At 38.0% G+C, this 23,772-nt stretch overlaps 1 protein-coding gene across 2 annotated transcripts in view; it reads left to right on the plus strand.

The window, feature by feature from the left end:
* Positions 1–23,772, plus strand: part of LOC114240356 (uncharacterized) — a 196,186-nt gene that overhangs the window by 74,014 nt on the left and 98,400 nt on the right. The window contains exon 1 of one of the 2 annotated variants that reach the window (XM_028170875.2): positions 250–486. The exons of the other annotated variant lie outside the window; for it this stretch is intronic. The gene's annotated coding sequence lies outside the window, so the exon portion shown is untranslated. Of the gene's footprint in view, positions 1–249; positions 487–23,772 lie in introns of those variants that run through there. 2 annotated transcript variants of the gene reach the window in all.

A 23,772-nucleotide genomic window follows, 5' to 3' on the forward strand; every position in this document is an offset into this window, starting at 1 on the left:
CTCAAGGTGGGTGACGCATTTACGTTGTAGATGTCTATGGGCTCCAGTAACCACTTAGCACCAGGTGGGCTGTGAGCTCGTTCGCCCATCTAAGCAATAAATAAAAATCCGTTATGATTGAGAGCATTGAAAAGAATGTTCAATTATAATAGATACACAAACAAACTCTCGCAATAAAATTTATATTTATAAACAGAAATCTAGTCGGTCGATAAATCTAACGAAATCCTTTAGTGCGAAATGGAGCTTTGGCAAGTTCAATAGCAAAGCTTGCGTCGAAAGCTTGATCAGTTTACGGCGTACGCGCTTCAAGTTAGCACGCGTTCGTCAGCTGTACGATCGATATTTGTCACTCGATACTATGTTAACTGTGATAGTGTTGTGCTGAAATCGATTTAATTATAGTGCAGTAGTATCATGTTTGATTGTGAGTGATTTAAATATATTTTTTTTGTGTTATGAAATTATCAATTATAGCCAATATTGGTGAGTACATTTTTAGATGTAATTACTTAAAAAATCGGTAAAAATATTAACAGTTAGAAATGATAGACAAACGTATTCCTTTTTCGGTACAAAATGATTTTGCTCCAATATAATCTTAGTCAAGCGACAAAAGAATTCGAGTCTTAAAAATTATATTTGAAAAATATGCCGAAGAAAAGTTAGCCTGAAAATTTTGTAAATAAGTTCAAGCTATCACGTTTATTTGATGTATAAACAACACGTCTTAAGTTGTATCTTAAGTCATATCTTAAGTCATATGTCGTCTTAAGTCATATCTTAAGTTGATTGAAGTAAATCTATTTACGCGATTTTTTACAAGGCTATCTCCTTAATTCTAAATAACGAAATATCAATATAACAATATTTATATATAAAAATGAATTGCTGTTCGTTAGTCTCGCTAAAACCCGGGAACGGCTGGACCGGCTGGTCTTGAATTATTTGTGGAAGTCCAGAGAAAGTTTAAAAGGTAGATAAATATGAAAATGCTCGGAATTAAATAAAAATAACAATTTTGTTTTTCCTTTGACGTGTGCCCCGTCGGACGGATTCCTTTTGTTTGTTTTAAGTTTAATTTATACAAAAGCTTAGGTGTTTTACTTATCGATTGAGGCACTACTAAGTTTACCGGGTCATCAAGTCGTATATAAAATATAATTTTAAATATCTTACTTTTAATAACCGATAAGTGAATCCTAGTTTATTTGAAAGAAAATTAATTAAATTTATTCCGAAAATTATTAACACAAGAACTTAAAATAGCACGTGTGTAAAAAAACCACGTAAATCAATATTTTTTTTTATAGCTTAGATGCGTAGACGAGCTTTCTGGCCTCCTGGTGTTAAGTGGTTACTTGGAGCCCATGGACATATAAAACGTAAATGCCGCTACCCACCTTGAGATATAAGTTCTAAGGTCTCAGTATACTTACAGTTACAACAGCTGCCCTTCAAACGGAAACGCATTACTGCTTCACGGCAGTAATAGGCGAGGTGGTGGTACCTACCCGTGCGGACTCAACACGTCCTACCACCAGTAAATCTGTTATCATTTCGGATGCATGTATTAAAAGAACAGTTACTTAAGTAAATAATTTTCATAAATTAGAAATATCTATTAGTAGATATAATGACATTGACAATATGGTATTGTCTGGCTCTTCTCGTCTTCGTCGTAGCCTCCCTTAATAACTTTCCCCTGGAATACCCTGCGTCAGCTCTGCCTATCCTCGGCTAGGGGTATAGCATCGTGGATCAACTCAATTAATCTTAAAAAAAAGTTACTGTCACAACCCTATTTTTTCATTCCCTTTCAATATTATTTATAAGTAGACGGGTATTGGGTCACCGGAGTTCACAATCTGAAAATCTGCCGCCCAATTAAGACCTTATATCTACTCAGTGGCTGCTTTAGAAACAGATACCTGACCCTTCAGAACATGCTATAGATCGATCGAATTATGCTGCTCATCTTATTCCTTACAACGAGTAAAGAGGGCAAATATTAGGGAGGGATTTAACTAGAATAACATAATCCGATAATGCATAGTGATATAGAAATAACAAGATCTCATGTAAAAATATCTATAATCAAGTAAAACTCTTCACAAAAAAGCTTTTCAAAAGCTCTTCAAAATCCCATCGTTTCTATGACTGTTAACACGCCCGGTAAAGCTAACACTACCCTTCGAAGTTACTAGCAATAGGTAGGGTTAAAAAGGTTTTTTATTTTTTTTATTGCTTAGGTGTGTGGACGAGCTCACAGCCCACCTGGTGTTAAGTGGTTACTGGAGCCCATAGACATCCACAACGTAAATGCGCCACCCACCTTGAGATACAAGTTCTAAGGTCTCAAGTATAGTTACGACGGCTACCCCACCCTTCAAACCGAAACGCATTACTGCTTCACGGCAGAAATAGGCGGGGTGATGGTACCCACCCGCGCGGACTCTCAAGAGGTCCTACCACCAGTAAACGTGGTTTACAATGAAAGCTGCTACTAGCTCACCAGTATATTGATCATCGTCAGTTTCCACTGTCGCCTTTACCTCTTCGTTGTCGACTGCACACTGAGTTTCTCATCGGATCTTCTCAGCGGGTCGCGTTTCCAATCCGGTGGTAGATTCTGCGAAGCGCTGCTCTTGTTAGAGCTAGTGTTAGCAACACTCCGGTTTGAGCCCCGTGAGCTCATCTACACGTTAGGGCGAAGCTGAAATAGCCTCTCAAGGCTATCAGCATAGGTAGGGAAAAAAAAAGCTGTCGACTTTAGTTTTCGGACAACCATTTTTAGATAAGCTTTTCCTTGTCGAAAGCGTTCGAACCAATAACGAGTTGTGCATTCATTTGTAGTATTCACTCTGTTGTTGTTGTTGTTGTTGTTGTTGTAGTCCTAGGGTACCCCGCTGGTACATAGGGCCCTCACAAGTTGTCTCCACTTTACCCTGTCTTGCGCTTGCTCCTTGACATCACTCCAGGTCACGTTGGCAGTCCTCATCTCATTCTCCACGGTGCGTCGCCAAGTGTGTACAGGGCGACTAGGTCTTCACTCCGTACAAGTCGTTAATGCTGTGAGCATTTTGTGCGCCATTGCTACCGCCACGGAACTCGTGTTCCATAATCACTCGTATTTTTATCGTTTCCATATCGATGAAACATACAGAAATGTAGTGAAAACAAAACCCTGATAAATAAACAAATGAACGAATGGAGAAAATGATTCCAATTAAAGAAAAAAAATGAATTTAGAATCTATTGTCAGTCACATATAAAATATATTTAAATGTCCGGTAATTGGTAGAGCAACTTTCTTAAAGAAAGACTTACAGTAGGTCTGTTCTTATGTCAAATTTGTTATGTAGCAATTGTCGATATTTTCAGTATTTCAATACGCCTTCAGGCGAGCGTTCATTTTTTAACGCCTTCTAACCGTACCGGATTACCTGGCGAGACTGTTCTAGACGTTTAATTGTTATTTTAAGGTTAAAAGCAAATTCTCAACTTGTTCACATATCTAATAAAAGATCCTTATCGAATAAGGCTTCAGATTACCACTTCATAACTTGGAGCTTATAAAGCTCCGTATTACTATTTCCAGGCTCAGGGATTTCATATGCGGACCCCAAAGGAGAATATACATTCGATAACCGAAAGCAGTCTTTTACAATTGCTTTCCTGTAGTAAATTTCAAACTTAATTAAGAGTTGATTCGTTTTTGATTGCCAAGATAAATAGTTCCGTTCTTACTCGTTTTATAGAATAATAAGATACTAAATGTATTATTAATTTGCAGTGTTATTACTTATTAATCAGTTCACGGAATACCTCTGTTTTTATGTAAAATCTTTCACTGAAGTTTCTTTTTGGGGCTTTGCCAGAGATATGGAAGTTAACGAAGTAGATCACCACCACTTTTTGGACTCAGGTCATATTGTAGCATGGAATCCATTCGTGATCAAAGTTAGCATCTTTTTGAAGATATTAACTAACTCTCCGACACATCGTGCTGTCTCGCTACTCAATGGCTTGCTAGCCTATGCTCTGGAAATGGATATATTCCATGATGGTTTGCAGCGATTTATTGTTGCTGTTAGAAATTACTTAAGATAATTATTAATACCATAATATTTACTGGTGGTAGGACCTGTTGTGAGTCCGCGCGGGTGAGTACCACCACCCTGCCTATTTCTGCCGTGAAGCAGTAATGCGTTTCGGTTTGAAGGGTGGGGCAGCCGTTGTAACTATACTTGAGACCTTAGAACTTGTATCTCAAGGTGGGTGGCGCATTTATGTTGTGGATGTCTATGGGCTCCAGTAACCACTTAACACCAGGTGGGTTGTGAGCTCGTCCACCCATCTAAGCAATAAAAAAAAAAAAAACTTACAAATGTTTTGGTTATACTGTTAATTTTTAAGTAGACTAAATCAATAAATAAATTTGGTATTCCGGCTCTGGGTCTAATTGATCGTGTCACACAAGCATAAATTACCAGTTTTAATAAAACAGGGGGAGATCCAAAATTGGCATTCGGTTATATGAGATTGTTTTTCTCATAGGCAACATTTAGGCGGTTAAAAACTGTTCTCGTGCCTTTGTGAGGGTAACCATGCCAATTTCTCCCTACCTATTCGCTGATAGCCTATGAGACTATTCCAGTTACGCTGTATCTGGTTGGTGAGCTCACGGGGCCCAGCCTGAGAGAGTGTCCTAACGCTATCCCTAGCAGTGCTTCAAAGAATCTACCACCGGATCGGAATGGCAAACCTACCGAGAAGATCCAGCGAGAAACTCAGTGGGCTGTGCCTATGGGTTAGTTCGCTCGTCGAACTCTTCGTCGTAATTAGATGGTTATTGACTAAACCATATATCTAAAAATAAATGTGTTCGCAGTTTTAGCTTCATTCTGTAACCAATATGTAAGGTTTGATCATTCGTCAGTGAAGTTGCATGGGTATTCATTTGAATAGTTATTTCGGTGTCTATGCGCAGGTGACCTCAAGAGGTCATAAACTTCATAACTTCGATACTACCACCCACCATGAGGATGTTGCTGAAATTTTAATTGTCTTGTTTTAATGGCTGTCGCACTGGTCAAATGGGAGCTCAAGATACGCGGCTGAAGTCGGCAAAAATAAGAATGATCTTACGGGTTCACAGCGTAACGGCTCCGCTGTTGTTTTTTTCATATTCATCTGAATACTAATTACCGATGGTAGGACATCTTGTGAGTCCGCACGGGTAGGTACCACCACCCCACCTATTTCTGCCGTGAAGCAGTAATGCGTCTCGGTTTGAAAGGGTGGGGCAGCCTTTGTAACTATACTAAGACGTTAGAACTCATATCTCAGGGTGGGTGGCAGCATTTACGTTGTACATGTCTATGAGCTCTGGTAACAACTTAACACCAGGTGAGCCGTGAGCACGCCCTACCATAAAAGTAATAAAAAAAAGTACATAATTATATTGAATATTTATTTAAAGTTTCTGAAGTTTCAAAGTCGTACCAAAGCGTTCGTATTCATAAAATAGATGATGTTATTGATGTCGTATTTAATGTTTTAGCTTTCCACCCCCCAATAGATGAGCCAAGAGCAAAATAACTATAAATTAAGGTGAGGTGTGCGTGCAGCCGCCCTGCGCTGAAACGTTGATGTGTTTAGGGCGAGTTCGGCACAGACTCAAGTTACAAGCGAAACGCGATTTACCCACATAAAATACAATACTGAGCGACTGTCTGTTGCACCGACGGTCGTGAGTCCGATTCCCACATCGGGCGAGCATTGTATAATGAGCAGATTAGTTTGTTTTGGTGGGTTTGTTTGTTTGGGTGGTTTGGGTGATTATTCTATATACAGTCAAACCTGGGTAAGTGAGAACTGGATAAGTGAGAAAACTGTATAAGTGAGAATAATAGCCAGGACCCGTCATTTTGAGCTCCCAAAACCTCTATTAGCGAGAAACAGAAACCTTGGTAAAAGAGAGTTGTTTTTCCCTCATGGACCTCCGTAAGTGAGGTCACATTCCTATTTCCGCTGTAAAGGTATTATGCACGTGTCGGTGAATAGTTAAAATTATTACATATTATATGTATTAATTTAAACAACTAATTTAATCCCTCGTCCCGCTTATAACTTAAGGCAATCGCCCACAAATCTTAAACAGTTCACTCGACAAAATAACATGTCATTTGACAAATCGTTGTGATTACTGAACATTAATAGTTTTAAAGTGTACGTCTGCATCGGCATGCTTTACGTATTCATTACTTGTTTTTCTAGAAAATATAAATCCTCATTGAAGCTATGGACTTACGACATTATTTTGAGAATTTATCTGGTACTTTTTTCGTGTAGTTTCGAAATTTACAGTGTATGTGTTGTTTTTTGATGTGTCCTAGGCAGCATAGCATCTCTTATATATCTTTTTATCTTTTTGTTGTTAGCGTAGTCACCGTGGATCATGGACATCAACGCCAAGGGCACAGATATACCCTTGCTTTTAACTACTCAAAATAAAAATAATCTTGCCATATTTGTATTATTTATTCAATCGCGACTTTTGAAATAAAAAATATTGGTAATTTCGTGTATGTACAAATATAAATGTTTTTGTTACGAAAACAAAATTTTAGAACTCAAAATAATTACGTTTTCGCAAGGTTCACACAACGGGATAAAATGAACATAAATTAACATTCAACCTATGTAAAAAAAAACCGAGTACAATTATGAAAACTACCTTCTAGCTGAGAACACAGCATGCATATGCATAAGGTGGATAAATGTGTTAAATGCCTGAAAAATTATAAAATAAAAATATAGAGTGCAAATGAAAACTAATATAAGAAGAGAAATAAGGGAAAAATATGTAAAAGATCAGATTTGTACATTCATATAAATAGTTTCTATATATAGACAAGTGTGTGTAATTAAAAAGGTGCTAGATCAAGAAGGGTCTTTAACAGTATTATTTCGGCAAGTAGCTTTTTTTTTCTACAAGAATACATAGCCAAACTGCGCTTTTAATGAATTACTTCCACGATGAATGTCCCATCGTGTAATTTATATATTAATACGTGAAGCAAAATGTTTGTACCCCTTTTTACGAAAATTGCGCGGACGGAGCAGTATGAAATTTCCCACACTTATAGAGAATATAAAGAAGGAGTGCAGAATGTTAATATTTTATTAAATTATGCATAAAAAATACATTAAGTTACTAAATAAATAAAACATTACACACACTACCATGTATTTGACACACACACGCAGGCATAATATTTGTTTATTGTCAAACTTTCCTTATTGCTTATTATAGTCTGTGGTCAAATTGAGAATAGATTAAATATTGTTTGTCTTTATTATTTTGTCTAAAGTGTAGGTAGCCTTGGCGAAATCCGTGGTTATCTTTATATATATTTCTTCTGTGCGTGTGTTTGTCACTGAACTCCTTCTAAACGGCTGGACCGATTTGAATGATTTTTTGGATGCATTTGGGTGGCGCCCTGGATGATTTAGATTCACAAATCAGCCCGGCAGTCAGTATATAGGTTATTTATATTTCCTAGAAATAATTTATATGGCGAAACAACGTTTTCCAGGTCAGCTAGTAGAAGTATAATAAATAGTCTTGGACAATAAAATCATAATAGTGTAAAAACCTATAATTTCAATTAATTATAGTCAAATTTCGATTACTGCGGGACCACAAGTAAAAACTTAACTTGCGTGAGCAATGTGCATATTTGCGTAAATACTGGTAATTACAAAATCGAGCCTACACGTGTAGCAAGCAACCTTCTCGTCTTTTCCTGCTGAGAATCTACCCCGGGTTGAATAAAGCGTCTTAACACATTACAATACGATTGAGAATTCCTTATAAGCTATGGTAAGTAAGCCGAACTTGAAAAGAATTGCAAACGAAAATCCAATAACTTTTTAGCGAACAAACATCTCATTATCACCGGAAAGAAAGCACTTTCTATCTAGTTTTTTTCTTTCCAAAAACAATAACGGCATTGTTGAGTTTTCTCGACACACATTTCCCTTCCTGTGAACTTCAAAACAAATACCACTTAAGATATAATGTACGTTTATGGATATTTAAATATGGATAATGGCTTATATCGTTACAGTTTGTATATCAATTAATTTTAAACAGTAATCCCATTGTTTCGATATGGATCCTTTGGTGTACGAGCGAGTATTATGTTCTCACAGCTTTTTTTTATTTTTTCCCTATCTAGCCTTTTCATGAGTTCTGTCTCATGCGAGGGTTGGACGTTGGTTGTTGAGCGACAGGAGGTTTTAGTCGGTTCGACTCCGACATGCCCCACCCTCCATCCCCAGTGGAGGGTGGGAGTCCGGCGATTTCCTCCTGACAAAAAAACAAAAACAAAAAAAAAAAAAGGCTGACCTGACCTTAGAACTTATATCTCAAGGTGGGTGGCACATTTACGTTGTAGATGTCTATGGGCTCCAGTAACCACTTAACACCAGGTGGACTGTGAGCTCGCCCATCCAATTAAGCAATAAAAATAATAATAATAATAACTGAAGTTTAAACTATTATGGCTACGATCCATTGTCCTTGACAGAGTTTTCGGTATGAGTTGTAAGGTACATTCTCAATCATGTTTACTATGTGTTTATTTAATTTAATATTTGTTGTCTGTCATGAACATAATGCCCGGAGATACGAGGCTAGTACTTCAAGGCTGAACATTAATTGTGATTACGCAAGTTAACCATCCAGTGGAACTAGCTTCGTGTAGACTTTGTAAATAAGACAAGTTAGAAGCTATTCATAGGCACTGTATGCGGTGGTAATTTTTTTCATGTTTATGGCTTAGGTAATAAAAATGAAACCAGCAAAATTAAAATTTGTGTTATTACTAAAATTTGCAAATTTATGGTTGCACATCGAACTCTTTGCCGAGTTCGACGAGTACGGGTACCGGGGTCCCTGAGTTTGCTCCCAGTGTTAGAGCTGAATGCGTCTAATGCAAGAGTTATTGGATCTGAAGGTTGTGAGCTAATCGGTGGTCTTGAAGTTGGTGAAGCTTACATTGAAAGAGTCCTTATATACACACATAGATAGCTATAGAAAAATACAAATCCAATAAAAATATGTTATTAATATTTAAGCATTTTTTAATTTCAAATTTCTAGTTAATTTTTAATAGACGCGGCTTTTTTATGGAGTAGCAGCGTCTCCCAGCCTTTATTAACATTCTGGGTGTGTTTGTGTTTTTTTATTGCCCTTGTAGGCAGGCAGTCGAGCATACGGCCCACCTGATGGAGAGTGGTTACCGTCACTCATGGACTTCAGAAATGCCTGGGGCAGAGCCAATCCACTGCCTAGTTAGTGCCTGTTATTTAAAATCACGGCTCCGTAAAAATATTTTTTAATATGCCTATAGCTATTGTAAACACTTCGGTCACTGGTCTTCGTGACACCCCGCTGGCCAGTAACAATTTGATTATCTTGGTTTGAAAAACTAAACCAGTGTGAAGCCGGCATTAGCAACTGTAGCCGCTAGAGAACTATAATAATAAATTTGCATATTTCCAATTTCCCAATAAAGTCACGGTTCTAATTACCAAAAATATTATGACACGGATCATTAAAGATCTCATAATCTGTTATTAGCGTAATTATCGTATAAAAAAGTTTCCACGGCGTGAAACACGCTCGATTGGTTGGTCACTGTGCTTTTTAATTCGACATCATGCTGCGAATTTCACTGTTATAATTTATAGTGATGTGGTTCTGCTAAGTCAATAAAATTATATTATTTATCACGTTTTTTATTTGTTATTTATGGTGAGATTTTTTGGTTACTTTCAATTATGAAACTCATCTACATGTTACGATAGTTTTGTTGAACTAACGGGCACTTGGTATCCGATTGGACAATAATTTTTATAAATTGGTTACAATAACGAGTTAAAAAAGTTTATTTTTAGACGAATCAGTTATATATCATTCACACTAGATAGCACAGTTTACTTTAATTGTGTCCCACGATGTAATGACGAGAGTAATTACGAGAATATTTTATTAATGCACTCTCTCTCTCTCTCTCACACACTCTCTCTCCTTCTCTCCCTCTCCCCCCCCCCTCTCTCTCACACACACTCTCTCCTTCTCTCCCTCCCCCCCCTCTCTCTCTTTCTCTCTCTTAGTCGCATACGTCATTGCTGAGGGTCGTATCCTTAAAAGGCCTTTGTGATAGGCTGTTGTAATTTAAAGAATTGATAATAATATTCAAATTGTACGCCTCTAATGACAAGTATTTATTTAAAATGTTTCGACATTGTAACTATTGAAATCTAATTTTAAATTTACATTACACCCCCTTATTAACTTCCTTTCGTCAAAAGAATGTTACAAGCTATTGGCGGACTTTAAGATTTTTTTTTAATTCTTCCTGTAGCAAAAAACAAACAAGTTGAGATAAGATTTATAATATTTAATCTAAATCTTCAATTATCGTTGATTATAGTAAAAGTACAGTTTATGTTTGAATATAAATATTATGGTCAAGCAAACCAATAAACATCGGCATCTTCGTTGGGCCCTTTTGACCATTTGCGGTACGAACTCTTTGTGCATCGCACCACGATCTGTATCGCGGGCCCCGTACGATGCGGCTCTGAGAACAAAAGCGATAAGTAGTTCTCCGTATTGTAATATTTACCTGCTGTGATTGCGGGTGTTAAAAGACACCGAAACCGTTCGCTAAATAGATGTATAGAACTTCAAGTGGGTCTTGAATGTAGTTGAATAGGTTTGTTGGTTATTATACATTGTTGGCCAAACAAATTTTTATGGTAAATCTTCTACGTAAGTTGAATGAAGAGTGGGGCAGCTGTTATAAGCATGAGGACTAAGTCTAGATTTCATAGCCCAATAATTGTCGGACCATTTGGACCAGAACGTGTGTGTGACCTGTTTGAGCTTACGATATGACCTACCTGAAGTAATTATGCAAACCAATAAGCTTGACTAGTTTGATTTCATATCTCACGTTGTCATTCTACGTCGTGAAAGTCGTTTGTGAGTAGATATTACATTAGCTAGTAGAAGTTCATGCACGTTCGCCTTTGGGTTAGAGCTCCAGTAATACAAATATCCATAACAACATCCATTGCCTGCCATAGGAACGGTCTTTTGCTTCTTCTGTTTTTAGTTCTATGATTTGCATTTTATTATTACAAAGATTCACATTAAAATTTAGATTTTCAAATACCAAAAAGATCTACTCTCCAACCCCGGCTCACGTAGGAACTAGTTGCAGTCGACGCCCTGGATTAGTCCTTACGGATGCACCGGATCAATTAAGATAAGATGCCTACAGCTCTAGCGCTGATAACCCTAGTCATCGTACTCCTCGAACTCGTTAAAAAGTTCATCGTGAAACTTAATCCATAACATCAGCCTACTGACTTTCTCGCGGTTCTTCTCAGCGGGTTGGGATTCCGATTTGGTAGTCTATGCATTTGCGAAGCAGCTGCTCTCCAGCTATCAAATCTGCTCCGAAGATTAGTCCAAGCTCTTCCGCCTCTCCTGATGACACTGTAAAGGCTTTCGGAACCAGCAATAGTTCCAATCCAAAAAAAATATGGGTTTAGCTGATGTAATTGAGACCGAATTCGTTGAGTTTACTACTGCTTTGTCACGCTCAGCACAAACCTGGCCACGAGTGTGCGTTCCGCAAAGCTCCCACTAACACGAAAGCTCATTACATAACCCAGTTTCCATATCACTCGTTAATACGAAATCAATTTCGATCAATACAAATATGTTTCCATTAACCACAACGCGGATAATTGAATACGTAAATGATTTATGAACCGACTCTGCCCGTTTCTATTAATGTTCTAGTCAATCGATCGGTTTTGTTATTGAAGTTATTTTTGTAATTACGTTTATCAGTCTGAGTTTTATATGAAAAAAAATATATACACGTCGGAACAACTTGAATACCACCCACCTTGTGACGAGACGTTGAAATCTTAATTGCATTGTCTTTTTAACTAATTAACTCCTTAGCTGCGGCAAGTAAAATCATTCCTGGCTGAGCCCTTACTCGTCCACGTTCGGACCACCAGTAACCCCTCAATTTTTTTCCCTCCCAATGCTGATAACCTTGAGAGGCTATATCAGCGTTACCCTAGTGTGTAGGTAAGCTCACGGGGCTCAAACCGGAGGTGTTGCTAACACTGGCCCTAGCAAGAGCAGTGCTTCGCAGAATCTACCACCAGGTCGTACACGCGACTCACGAAGAAAATCCGGCGAGAAACTCAGTGGGCTGTGTCTTTGGTTAATTTACTCGTCGAGCCCTTCATTGCAAGCGACGGGTTCGGCGAGGACGGTGAGACGGTAGACTCCTCTGCGCATTTTTCTTAATCATCAATCAAATTAATATGCCGATTGTAAAATGGGATGTATATAATATAGTGTCCAAATAGACAAGCAGGCAGAAAGGATACAATCCATCCTGTATGTGGTACATACACAATTTTCCTAACGAATGTCCTTTCCAGTAACAACATTTCGATTACAGAGGTCATTATCCTGAGTAGCTTCCAAGCTTCAACAATTATGTAACTTTTACCAGACAGTTATTATTTCTTAAGAACGATAAAAAATATTTGTTGTAAGCGTATAAAATAGTGATACCTTACCATTTATTCGATCTCATTACTCAGCGTGTCAAAACCGAGAAAGTCGAACAGAATGCTTTGTACTTTACTTAAAAGGCACCGAAGTTAGGTTACTGGCACAGTGCGATGAGATGGCTATAAAATATGTTTAGCTCTAGCAGGCACCTTTTTTAAATTAGTCTTCTTGACTGGTGTAGATAAGCTTTTTTAGCTGTTAGCTCTGTCAGCTCGAAGTTTTTCTGCGCTAACCGCAAATGACTTAGTGATCCGCTAGTCTTTAGTGATCTAAACGCATTAGTAATCTATTCGAGACAGTATTGAAATGTTTTTTTCTTTACAGCCCACGGATGTCCACTGCTGGACATAGGCTGCCTGAAGTCTTGCAATAATAACCAGCCTTGCATTTTTATATTGTACATGCTTTTATAAACGTACAACCCATAGACACAGCCCGGACATAGGCTGCCTGAAGTCTTGCAATAATAACCAGACTTGCATTTTTATATTGTACATGCTTTTATAAACGTACAACCCATAGACACAGCCCAGTGAGTTTCTTACCGGATCCTCTCAGCGGGTCGCGTTTTCTCGCGAAGCACTGCTCTTGCTAGGGCCAGTGTTAGAAACACTTCCGATTTGAGGCCCGAGAGCTCATCTACACGCTAGGGTAAACCTGAAATAGCCTCTCAAGACTATCAGCATAGAAAAGAGAAGAAAAAAATCATACAAAAATTATACCACTGATCATAAGTTGCAGTATTAAAATTAGATCAAGAAGGCTTAATATAATTGGAAAAATAAATTCTTAATATTACTCAAAAGTTAAAATTAACCAAAATCAAATGAAAATATAAATAAGACAAGACATCGTGTAATAAAAATGAAACCCGCAAAATTATAATTTGCGTAATTACTGGTGGTAGGACCTCTTGTGAGTCAGCGCGGGTGGGTACCACCGCTGCACCGCCTTGCCTATTTCTGCCGTGAAGCAGTAATGCGTTTCGGTTTGAAGGGTGGGGCAGCCGTTGTAACTATACTTGAGACCTTAGAACTTATATCTCATGGTGGGTGGCGCATTTACGTTGTGGATTTCTATGGGCTCCAGTAGCCACTTAACACCAGGTGGGCTGTGAGCTCGTCCACCCATCTAAGCAATAAAAAAAAAGTCACAAATAAAAATAGACAGCGACACACAAAGGGAAAGGCAATAGACTGATTTCTAACAACTATACAAATGTAAATTCGTAGTTTAGAACTAGAAAATCGCTCACGTACATAGCGCACGAAGTGAGCTTGAATCTTACGTACCCACAAGCGAACATTACAGCTCCTAATTTGTCTCAAAGCTTTTGATTTCTAACGTAATTAATATTATCTATATTAGTATTGTCGATGACAGTTTTTTCTCTTGTCTACGAGTCTACGCCTAAAGTGTTTTAGAAATGTCACGTTCGAAATTAGAACAGGAAATGGATCTTTGTTGTAAGAAACTTTTGTTATGATATTGTAAACATTTATATAGTTTCTACTTTCCTCGGTCTACGTGAGTCGTAGACATAATTAATACGGCTTTCGAGTTTTATTCTGGTATTGACGTCCGCGATGATGACTACGGAATCTGTAGTGTTTGGAACGTCGGAAATAACATAAATGACACTAAAAACGTGACATTACGCCGTAGAACTAGTTTTATATTTATTATTTATTAATAAAAACCGAGTACCGTAAAAACCGAAATACATCTATTTATTGAAACTAGTCGCCCTCCATCTACCACTGATGGTGCTACCTTCTTTATAATATAATTCATTTACCGGCAACAGGGAATATTGGATTACAAACACTTTTACTTAACAAATTATCGAGTGAGAGCTACGATTTTCAATTTTAGTTCTCAATTTTTCAGCGCTGGGGCAAGAGGGCGGTAGCACTGCATAATTCTGTTCGTTTTCTTTCTGGTCCCTTTTTGAGTATCACCTTTATAAACCGGTGATTTACTACAATTACATTAGAGCCCACACGAATAAGGTTTTTTTTCTTAATGCGTGGCTCACAGCCCACCTGGTGTTAAGTGGTTACTGGAGCCCATAGACATTGACAACGTAAATAGGTTATTACTACAACTTATAAGTTCTAAGGTCTCAGTATAGTTACAACGGCTGCCCCACTCTTCAAGCCGAAACACATTACTGCTTCACGGCAGAAATAGGCGGGGTGGTGGTACCTACCCGTGCGAACTCACATGAGGTCTTACCACCAGTAATAAGGTACCACTATACCAGCCTGGTTCTGACCGTCATCAGCAGAAAAAACAACAAGTCCAGTATTGATCCCATACCTGGATGTGGGTGGCGTCTGCATTCACGTCTTCATATCTATGAGCGCCTGTGACCCTGCAAAATAGACGGGGCTATGCCAAACTTCAGCAAAAAAACGTATTGAATCATCCCAAGAGCTTAAAGGTATAAATTACAGGTCCTTCAAGAAAGAAAAAAAAACTCATTTCTCAGAACAGACGTAATAAATTCTAATAAATCGCACAAAAGTATTCGACGAGATTGTCTTCTGTAATTTAAATGTCAAAAAAAAAACTCTTATCTGTGACAAATTTGGCGTGACGTCAGCAGTTTCCAAGCATCTGTGTTTAAGTGGATGTGAATTACGGTCAATAGTACTCCTGAGTCAAGGATCTGGGTCTCGTGTGATATGATTAGTCACCACGGTATGGCTAGTGTGGATACGGTCCCATGGCCTCGATATGTGTGGCCTTGGTCAACAGTATAGTAGCGAGATGGTGTTAACTAGAACGAACACAGGGTGCCCAGTGATTTTTTTTTTAAGGGATTTTATGACCTTGTAACTAAGACCTTTAAGTCATGTCTTATTTTAATTTAAATTCATATTTTTATGAAAAATGATAATACGGAGTGAAATTAAATGAAATGAAGATGCTTAATTTGAGACATTAATCAACTGGGATGTTAAACGTGAAGAAACACTAAATAGACAAAATAAAACAAATCACACAATTTCACTCCTCGCGTTCCCGCCAAAAAGTCGGTGCCCAGTGATAAAACGAAACGTTGCCAGTATTTAAAATTTCCACTAAGCTTTACATAATATGTGATTTTTTTTGTGGTTTAGTTAAACTATGGTAAGATCGATTTAATCGATCGAATTAACCAGTGCATTATGATATCGCGTAGGGTTATACCCTCTCGATGTAGCCTTCTCGCTCTTTCTCTCTGTTTTCTTTTATTAATTACTAGTATACGTATGCGTGCAAGAATCGAGATTCGCGTTAGAGTTAGATTATTACTCAGAAAAAAAAAAAAAAACATTAAAGCGAACATTGTGCCCTGTTGGTTGTGAATTCTCAGCATTTTGTATATATACTATAACTTTTGTTACCGAAACTTGACATCCATTAGGTAATTTTTTTCTCGAATTTGTAACAAGACGTGAATATTTATAATTTGAGATTTTATTTTTATTACCTACCTCTACGATAACATGAAACTTGGTTCCAACTAGAGGCTTTTTGACCGCATATTACATTGACTGACTCTGACTACAACCCCACTTGCTTATTATCAGCAGAGTTTAATTTTTCAGTCCTACGTTGCAATAGTATCGATATATCATGTCATTTGGGATCATCCCGATCCATTAACAGTGCTTTTAGGTACCTCAAGCACCGGTCACCGTTCTCGTCGAACCCGTTGCTTGCGACGAAGGGGTCGACGAGTAAATTAACCTACAGACACAGCCGCACACAGAATTTCTCGCCGGATCTTCTCAGTGGATCGCGTTTCCGATCCGGTGGTAGATTCTGCGAGGCACGGCTCTTGCTAGGGTTCATGTTAGCAACGTCGTCAGCTTTCACGTCGTCTGGCCCTGTGAGCTCACCTACTGGTTAAGGATACGCTGAAATAGCCTCTCAAGGCTATCAGCATAGGTAGGAAAAAAATCGATATAGTTTAGTTCGTTATCTACTGCAGTAGACGTCTATTTACGAAGGACCAACAATAACAATTCTTTGGGACGAAGGTAATTAATAGAAAATACGATGCAGAATGCCAATGCATTCTTGAAATATCGTTAAAATTCTATGACAATGAGTCGGCTCTTGCTTTGTATAAATGTTACGCACAATACGCAAACATCTAAATTGCAAAGGAACTGGGTAAACAAAACTCTAAATCAATTCTATTATGTTGTGTGCACGAATAGTTCGTGGGTAATTAATCAAGAGAAACAAATTGAAAAAGGTACCGGTTTTAATACATCCGAATGTACTTACATCTCGTACTCGTAATTCGGAATAAGAAAGGTTTGTTTTTTCACAGCAAACCCTTTTAAATACCGTTAATTTGGTTACGGAAGCTGAATATTTTTAAATTTTATGCACAACCGTTACATAAAAAACCCGTTAAGTAACAGGTAGGTACACTGACGTGAAAAGGGTATTATTATATTAACTGCACCGATTTCTGATGGAAATAAAACAATTCAGCCTACATCCGTTTTATTGTTTATTCAGCCTCTAAAATGACGTCAGCCATTATACCTTATTAGAATCGTAAAACTAATTTTAAAAGTTTAAATTCATAAATTTAAAATTCCGTTCTAACAATAGTTGATTTGACTTTCGTAAAATCTCCCGCTATACCATTAACCCATCGGGTTAAGCATAAGTCACGCATTACACTACGACATTCACAAAAAGTGTCAATTCATAAACAGTCAATGTAATTTGATACTCCAATCCAAAGAACTCAATCTGACAGTTTGAAAAAACGATGACTTTGACGATCTCGTAAAACGAATCGTAAACTTGTAACGCCGTGAGCACGTGAGGCTTGGAATCGATACTGTAAAAATAAATAGCTTAATCGGCAGATTTTTTATGCAGTTTTGGGTCGGGGCAAAAAATTCTCGAACCAACAAATTGTTTTTTGTGGCGTTTGTTTCGTCGGATGTAACCGTTAAAAAAGATGTTTCTGTAGATAAGGTAGTCAAGGTAAACCTTTGAAGGCGTGAGCATAGGCGCCACCTGTTTTTGTGTTGTCACCATCAATTACGGACGTCAGAAATGGCTATAATTAAACCCGTTGCCCACCGTTGAGGACTGTGTACAAGCCTCGTGGCTTGCAGTGTCGAGGAATAAACGGAATCCTCTTTACTGGTGGTAGGTAGGACCTCTTGTGATGACTGATAACTAGAAAAATCTTTCACGTGTTCTCAATTTACTCAATCTTATCTATGAGCTTCCGTAACTGCTTGATGTCAGACAGATTGTGTTTCTTCCGTCCACTTTAGGTAATAAAAACCTCGTGACCACTCAATACCGCTGTACTCTGATTAGAACTCTATACCAGAATATTCTTTTTTACTGGTGATAAGACCTCTTGTGAGTCCGCACGGGTAGGTACCACTACCCTGCCTATTTCTGGCGTGAAGTAGTAATGCGTTAAATTTTGAAGGGTGGGGCAGTCACGTCGTAGATGTCTATGGGCTCCAGTAACCACTTAACACCAGGTGGGCTGTGAGCTCGTCCACCCATCTAAGCAATAAAAAAAAAACGATACCTCAGAGCTAATTGAAATCCCTGTGTAGACCTAAACAATAGAAATGAGTACTAAGTGGATACATAATTAAGGCATTTTTTCATTCTAATTTTCAGTATAACAGATCGTCTTGTTAACGTCGTCATAAAAATATGTAACGACAGTATAGTTTCCGATATTCAAATTAATGAACATTTAAACAAACTTAATTAAGTAAGATCGTTAATATTGTAACTCAAACAAATTATCAACCTACACACCGATTTGTCGCAAAATCATTTTGCCTCCACGTTCTTTGCATTAAGTGTTACCATAGGTCTCAGATTATCCGAAAATACGTGGTTTTTAATGTAAGTGCAGCGCGGACACAACCTTATTAAGTTTTTTTTTATTGCTTAGGTGAGTGGACGTGCTCACAGCCCACCTGGTGTTAAGTGGTTACTGGAGCCCATGGACATCTACGGCGTAAAAGCGCCACCCACCTTGAGATATCAGTTCTAAGGTCTCAAGTATAGTTACAACGGCTGCCCCGCCCTAAAAAACCGATATCCATTACTGCTTCACGGCAGAAATAGGCGGGGCGGTGGTACCTACCAGCGCGGACTCACAAGAGGTCCTACCACCAGTAATTACGCAAATTATAATTTTGCCAGTTTGATTTTATTACACGATGCTATTCCTTCATCGCGGAAGTCAATCGTGAACATTTGTTGTTTTTCATTAAAAAAATTGGTACCCGCCTGGAATTCCAACACCGGTGCATGACTACATACGAATGCACCGGACGTCTTTATCCTTTAGGCCATGACGACTTCTCAAAAGTTTGTGTTAATTACTTTAATGACGTTTATAATAGATGATTAATACGTATGTAAAAACACATAACACACACTAACAAATCCAACAATATAAAATATTATTTTAGATCGACTATACAATAATATGAAGCTACATACTTGTGTTGACTAATAATATCTTTTTTGGGGTCACACAAAATCACTCAACAAATAAATGTGTAATTTTATACAGTATACTCCCTAGTGTTATCTTTTTGAGAACATTTGAGTTAAAAACATAGCCACCCTATTTTGGTTGCAATTGATAATTCAACCTTATTCTTTACGGCTATTCATTCCCTTGTAGGGAAGATGTATGGTTCAGCATTAATAGGATCTGTTGTACAATATCTTTGTATGCCAACTTGAATAGATATTTCAAATTACGCTTTAGAATTAATCAGCCTTTTGTGTCTAGCCTCAAGCTGTATCCCTATCACGAATTCACAACTGCTAGTTCTGTGGCTTTTTTATGAGTCTAAAAGAGTGGGTCCTACTTTCTCCTACTAAAAAGTCAGGTTTACCGAACTGAATTGAATGAAATTGTTATGTAATCCTATGCCAATATAACTTTGGACTTGTCTATCCATTTATGTCAAAAAACAGAGTGATATTCGAAAATGAAAAAAATCCAGATCCCACCCTACATCAGACACCACGTTTGATACGAAATAACTCATCGCTGAATGACAAGTTCTTGAATTATGAGAATGAAGTGTTCTTAATATCAAGAGCGGCTCTTGAGGCGAACTCAAAAATATAATTGCTGCTTATCTTTTGGTGGGCGCCAATAGACAGTCTTTGTGCACATGTGTAACTAAATGATCCCGTTCAAAAACCAATTACTTTACGTCAAGATATATTCTTGTTTCGTAATATTAGATTAGTCGGTCATTTGGGGGTAACGGTACTGATTTAAAAGATGCGTATGATGTATTTCTCACGTAATGTCATAATGACTCATAGTCTGCGTACAGGCTTTAGTGCTGTTTATATTGGATACAGTTCTTTAATTGATTTGGGTATGGGTATACGAACTGATCGGTCATCAATATGAAACTGTCCAAATTAAAACAAAATCGAAGTGCCAAATTTTTTTAGAGCTTACAGCTCACCTGGTGTTAAGGGGTTACTGGTGCCCTTAGACATCCACAACGTAAATGCACCACCCACCTTGAGATATAAGTTCTAAGGTCCCACGTATAGTTAGAGCGGCTGCCCCACCCTTCAAACCGAAACGCATTACTGCTTCACGGCAGAAATAGGCAGGATGGTGATACCCACCCGCGCGAAATCACAAGAGGTCCCACCACTAGTAATTACGCAAATTATAATTTGCGGGTTTAATTTATGTTATTATATTATGTTATTATTATGTGATTATTATTATGTTATTATTATTATGTTATTATTATTATTATGTTATTCCTTCACCGTGGAAATCAATCGTCAACATTTGTTGAGTACGTATTTCATTAGAAAAATTGGTACCCGCCTGAGATTCGAACACTGGTGCATCGCTCAGCACGAATGCACCGGCCGTCTTATCTGTTAGGCCACGACGACTTCATTCGACTTCGACTTCAATTTTAAATATCATACCGATCCTTCGAAACGGAACGATATACTGCTCCACCGTATAAATAAACAGAGCTGTTGTATCTACTCGTGCGGCCTTGCTATCTCCCTTACCTATACATTACTGAATTTAACGGGTTTGTTTTCATGACACGATGGTCTTCCTTCATCGTGGAGTGTGTTACCTTTGGAGGTTTATCGAACTGATATTACGCGTTCCTCTTCATTCGTCCACGGTTGTGGTCCTTTATATTCCAGTATACCTTGCCCTTGATTCGTAATCTGCTCCAAGACCGCATAGACCTAAAGGAGCTATTCGTTTGCCCGGATCACACCCGTAGACACAGCCCACTGAGTTTCTCGCCGGATCTTCTCAGTGGTTCGCGTTTCCGATCCGGTGGTAGATTCTGCCAGTGTTAGCACCACCTCCGGCTTGAGCCCCGAGAGCTCATTTACTCGCTAGGGCGATTAGCCTCTCAGGGCTATCACCATAGGTAGGAAAAAAATAAAAAAAACACGGATCACATACTGTAAGTAAGTAAAATAACAATTTTTTGAGAAATACTAGATAGATCAAGATATTATATTAAATAAACAATTGTGTTTGTTTCTCTCTTAAGATTGGTGTACGACAATCCTTCATTCTGGTATACATCTTTGGTATTTGTTTCACTATTTTTGTTTATTTTCAGAAATGTGTGGGACAGTGATAGCGATGTGTAAAGATGTACGTGTAATACTCATTCGATATTGTCTTTTTTTTTTCAAAGATTCATTGATCTAATTTGAACTCAGCTCGATAGCAAAAGCTTAGACAAGAAATCTTAAAATCTCAGTCGAAGGTTATCCATCAACACACATATCCCACACAATAGTAATTGTTCAATTTATCTATTAAGAAAGCTAACATTATAATACAGTTTGTTTACATTATTAAAATTGATTAAATGTATGACAAAACTTAAACAAGTTACCACCAACAAACAACACAGGACAGATAGTGCTTATATGGGTGGACGAGCTCACAGCCCACGTGGTGTTAAGTGGTTACTGGAGCCCATGGACATCTACAACGTAAATGCGTCACCCACCTTGAGATATAAGTTCTAAGATCTCAGTATAGTTACAACGGCGGCCCCACCCTTCAAACCGAAACGCGTTACTGCTTCACGGCAGAAATAGGCAGGGCGGTGCTACTTACCCGCGCGGACTCACAAGAGGTCCTACCACCAGTAAATGTGAATATAAATACATATATAAAAATTATGAGTTTGTAATCTGTTCGTTTTATCAACTTAATTCGCGGCACCTTAATAACCGAGAATAACTAATATAAAATAAATAAACAAATAAAAATGTTATTCGGACGCGAAACGTTACGAAGAAAATTGTGCAAACGAAATTGACATTGTATCGACTGAGACACGGATTCATTGAAATAGATTTCAGGCAAAACTGATCTTTACTCGTTCGAATTAAAAATGAACTGTGCTTCATCGACGGAAGTGTTAAGTTTGTCGACAAGCTCTGGCGCCCACAAGGGTCCTTATGGCTGCACTTGAGCCGTCGTACAGTCACGTAGACAAGTTGCCAAGAATAACAAAATTCTTAAGACTATCAATTTCTTTTGTTTATGTTTGTTTACGTAACGCTTTTTCGTGTTACTGCTTTCTTGAGTGTACCTGTGCATCGGGGTCTTATCTGTATAATGTTGGGCGTAACCATTGTCGATGTTAATCTTTAAGTTACGAATTGGTACTTCTGATTTTTTTTAAAGGTTCAGAACTTTTAAACAAAAGTCGAGCTGGGAATTTATGTGCCAAGTAAACATGGGAGTTATTTACAACGTTCGCTTTTATAAGGGAATACTTTTGGTCTCTGTCTGTTGCTTGGCGTATTGTAAGCTTATACATGTAGCTTTTCGCTTTGGAAGATAGGATTTAGATCTCAAGTAGCTTCGTTCACATCGAGAAAGAAGATGTCATGGCCAGAGGGCTTTCTTTTTTTTCCTTTGGACAAATCTATATATACAAAAATGAATTGCTGTTCGTTAGTCTTGCTAAAGTTCGAGAGCGGCTGGACCGATTTGGCTAATTTTGGTCTTGAATTATTTGTGGAACTCCCGAGCAGGTTTAAAAGGAAGATAAATATGAAAATGCTCGGAATTAAATAACAATTTTGTTTGTCCCCCGTCGGACGGATTTCTTTTGTTAATATACTTTTAACGTGCGCAAATAATAGCTACCATAGTACCTGCTGAAGTCAGAGAGGAATTTTCTTTACCTACCTCTTCACTGGTAGCCTAAGGGGCTATTTCAGTTACATCCGGACGAGTAGGTGAGCTCACGGGCTCAACCTGAGAGAATTTGCTCACAGTAGCGCTAGCAAGAGCAGTGCTTCACAGAATCTACCATCGGATCGGAATCGCGACCCACTGAGAGAAGATCCGGCGAGAAACTCAGTGGGCCAAGCGCTTTGTCAATACGGTACCCTCCTTTTTATTTCCTTCACAATGGCATTAGTTCAAATATTTTATACCTTACGTTTTATATACATAATGAATCATTGCTATGCCCTTGTATTTTTTTGAACATAAATTGAATGAAATTAGCTCAGCTAAAATTACGAAAATCGCTAATATTTTTGACATTCCAAGAACATTTTGCCATTTAACAACAAAAATAAATAATCGAATTGTCCGAGTTTTGGACAAGAAATTGACATTTCGTATTCTTTCAAAAATTTTACTATCAGATAAGACTAAATTTTTTTAACTTTAAAATAGTCGTGGCCTAAAGAATAAGACGTCCGGTGCAGTCATTTCAAGCTATGCATCGGCGTTCGAATCCCGCAGACAGCTACCAATTTTTCTAATAAAATACGTACTTAACAATTGTTCAATATTGACTTCCACGGTAAAGGAATAACATCGTGTAATAAAAAACAAACGCGCAAAATTATAATTTGCGTAATTACTGATTTTTGGACGTCTTGTGAGTCCGCACGGGTAGGTACCACCACCCAGCCTGTTTCCGCCGTGAAGTAATGCGTTTGGGGTTGAAGGGCGGGACAGCAGTTGTACTGTAAAAACTGAGACCTTAGAACTATTGTTT

This window comes from Bombyx mandarina, chromosome 21, assembly GCF_030267445.1.
Source record: "Bombyx mandarina strain Sakado chromosome 21, ASM3026744v2".
Taxonomy (NCBI): domain Eukaryota; kingdom Metazoa; phylum Arthropoda; class Insecta; order Lepidoptera; family Bombycidae; genus Bombyx; species Bombyx mandarina.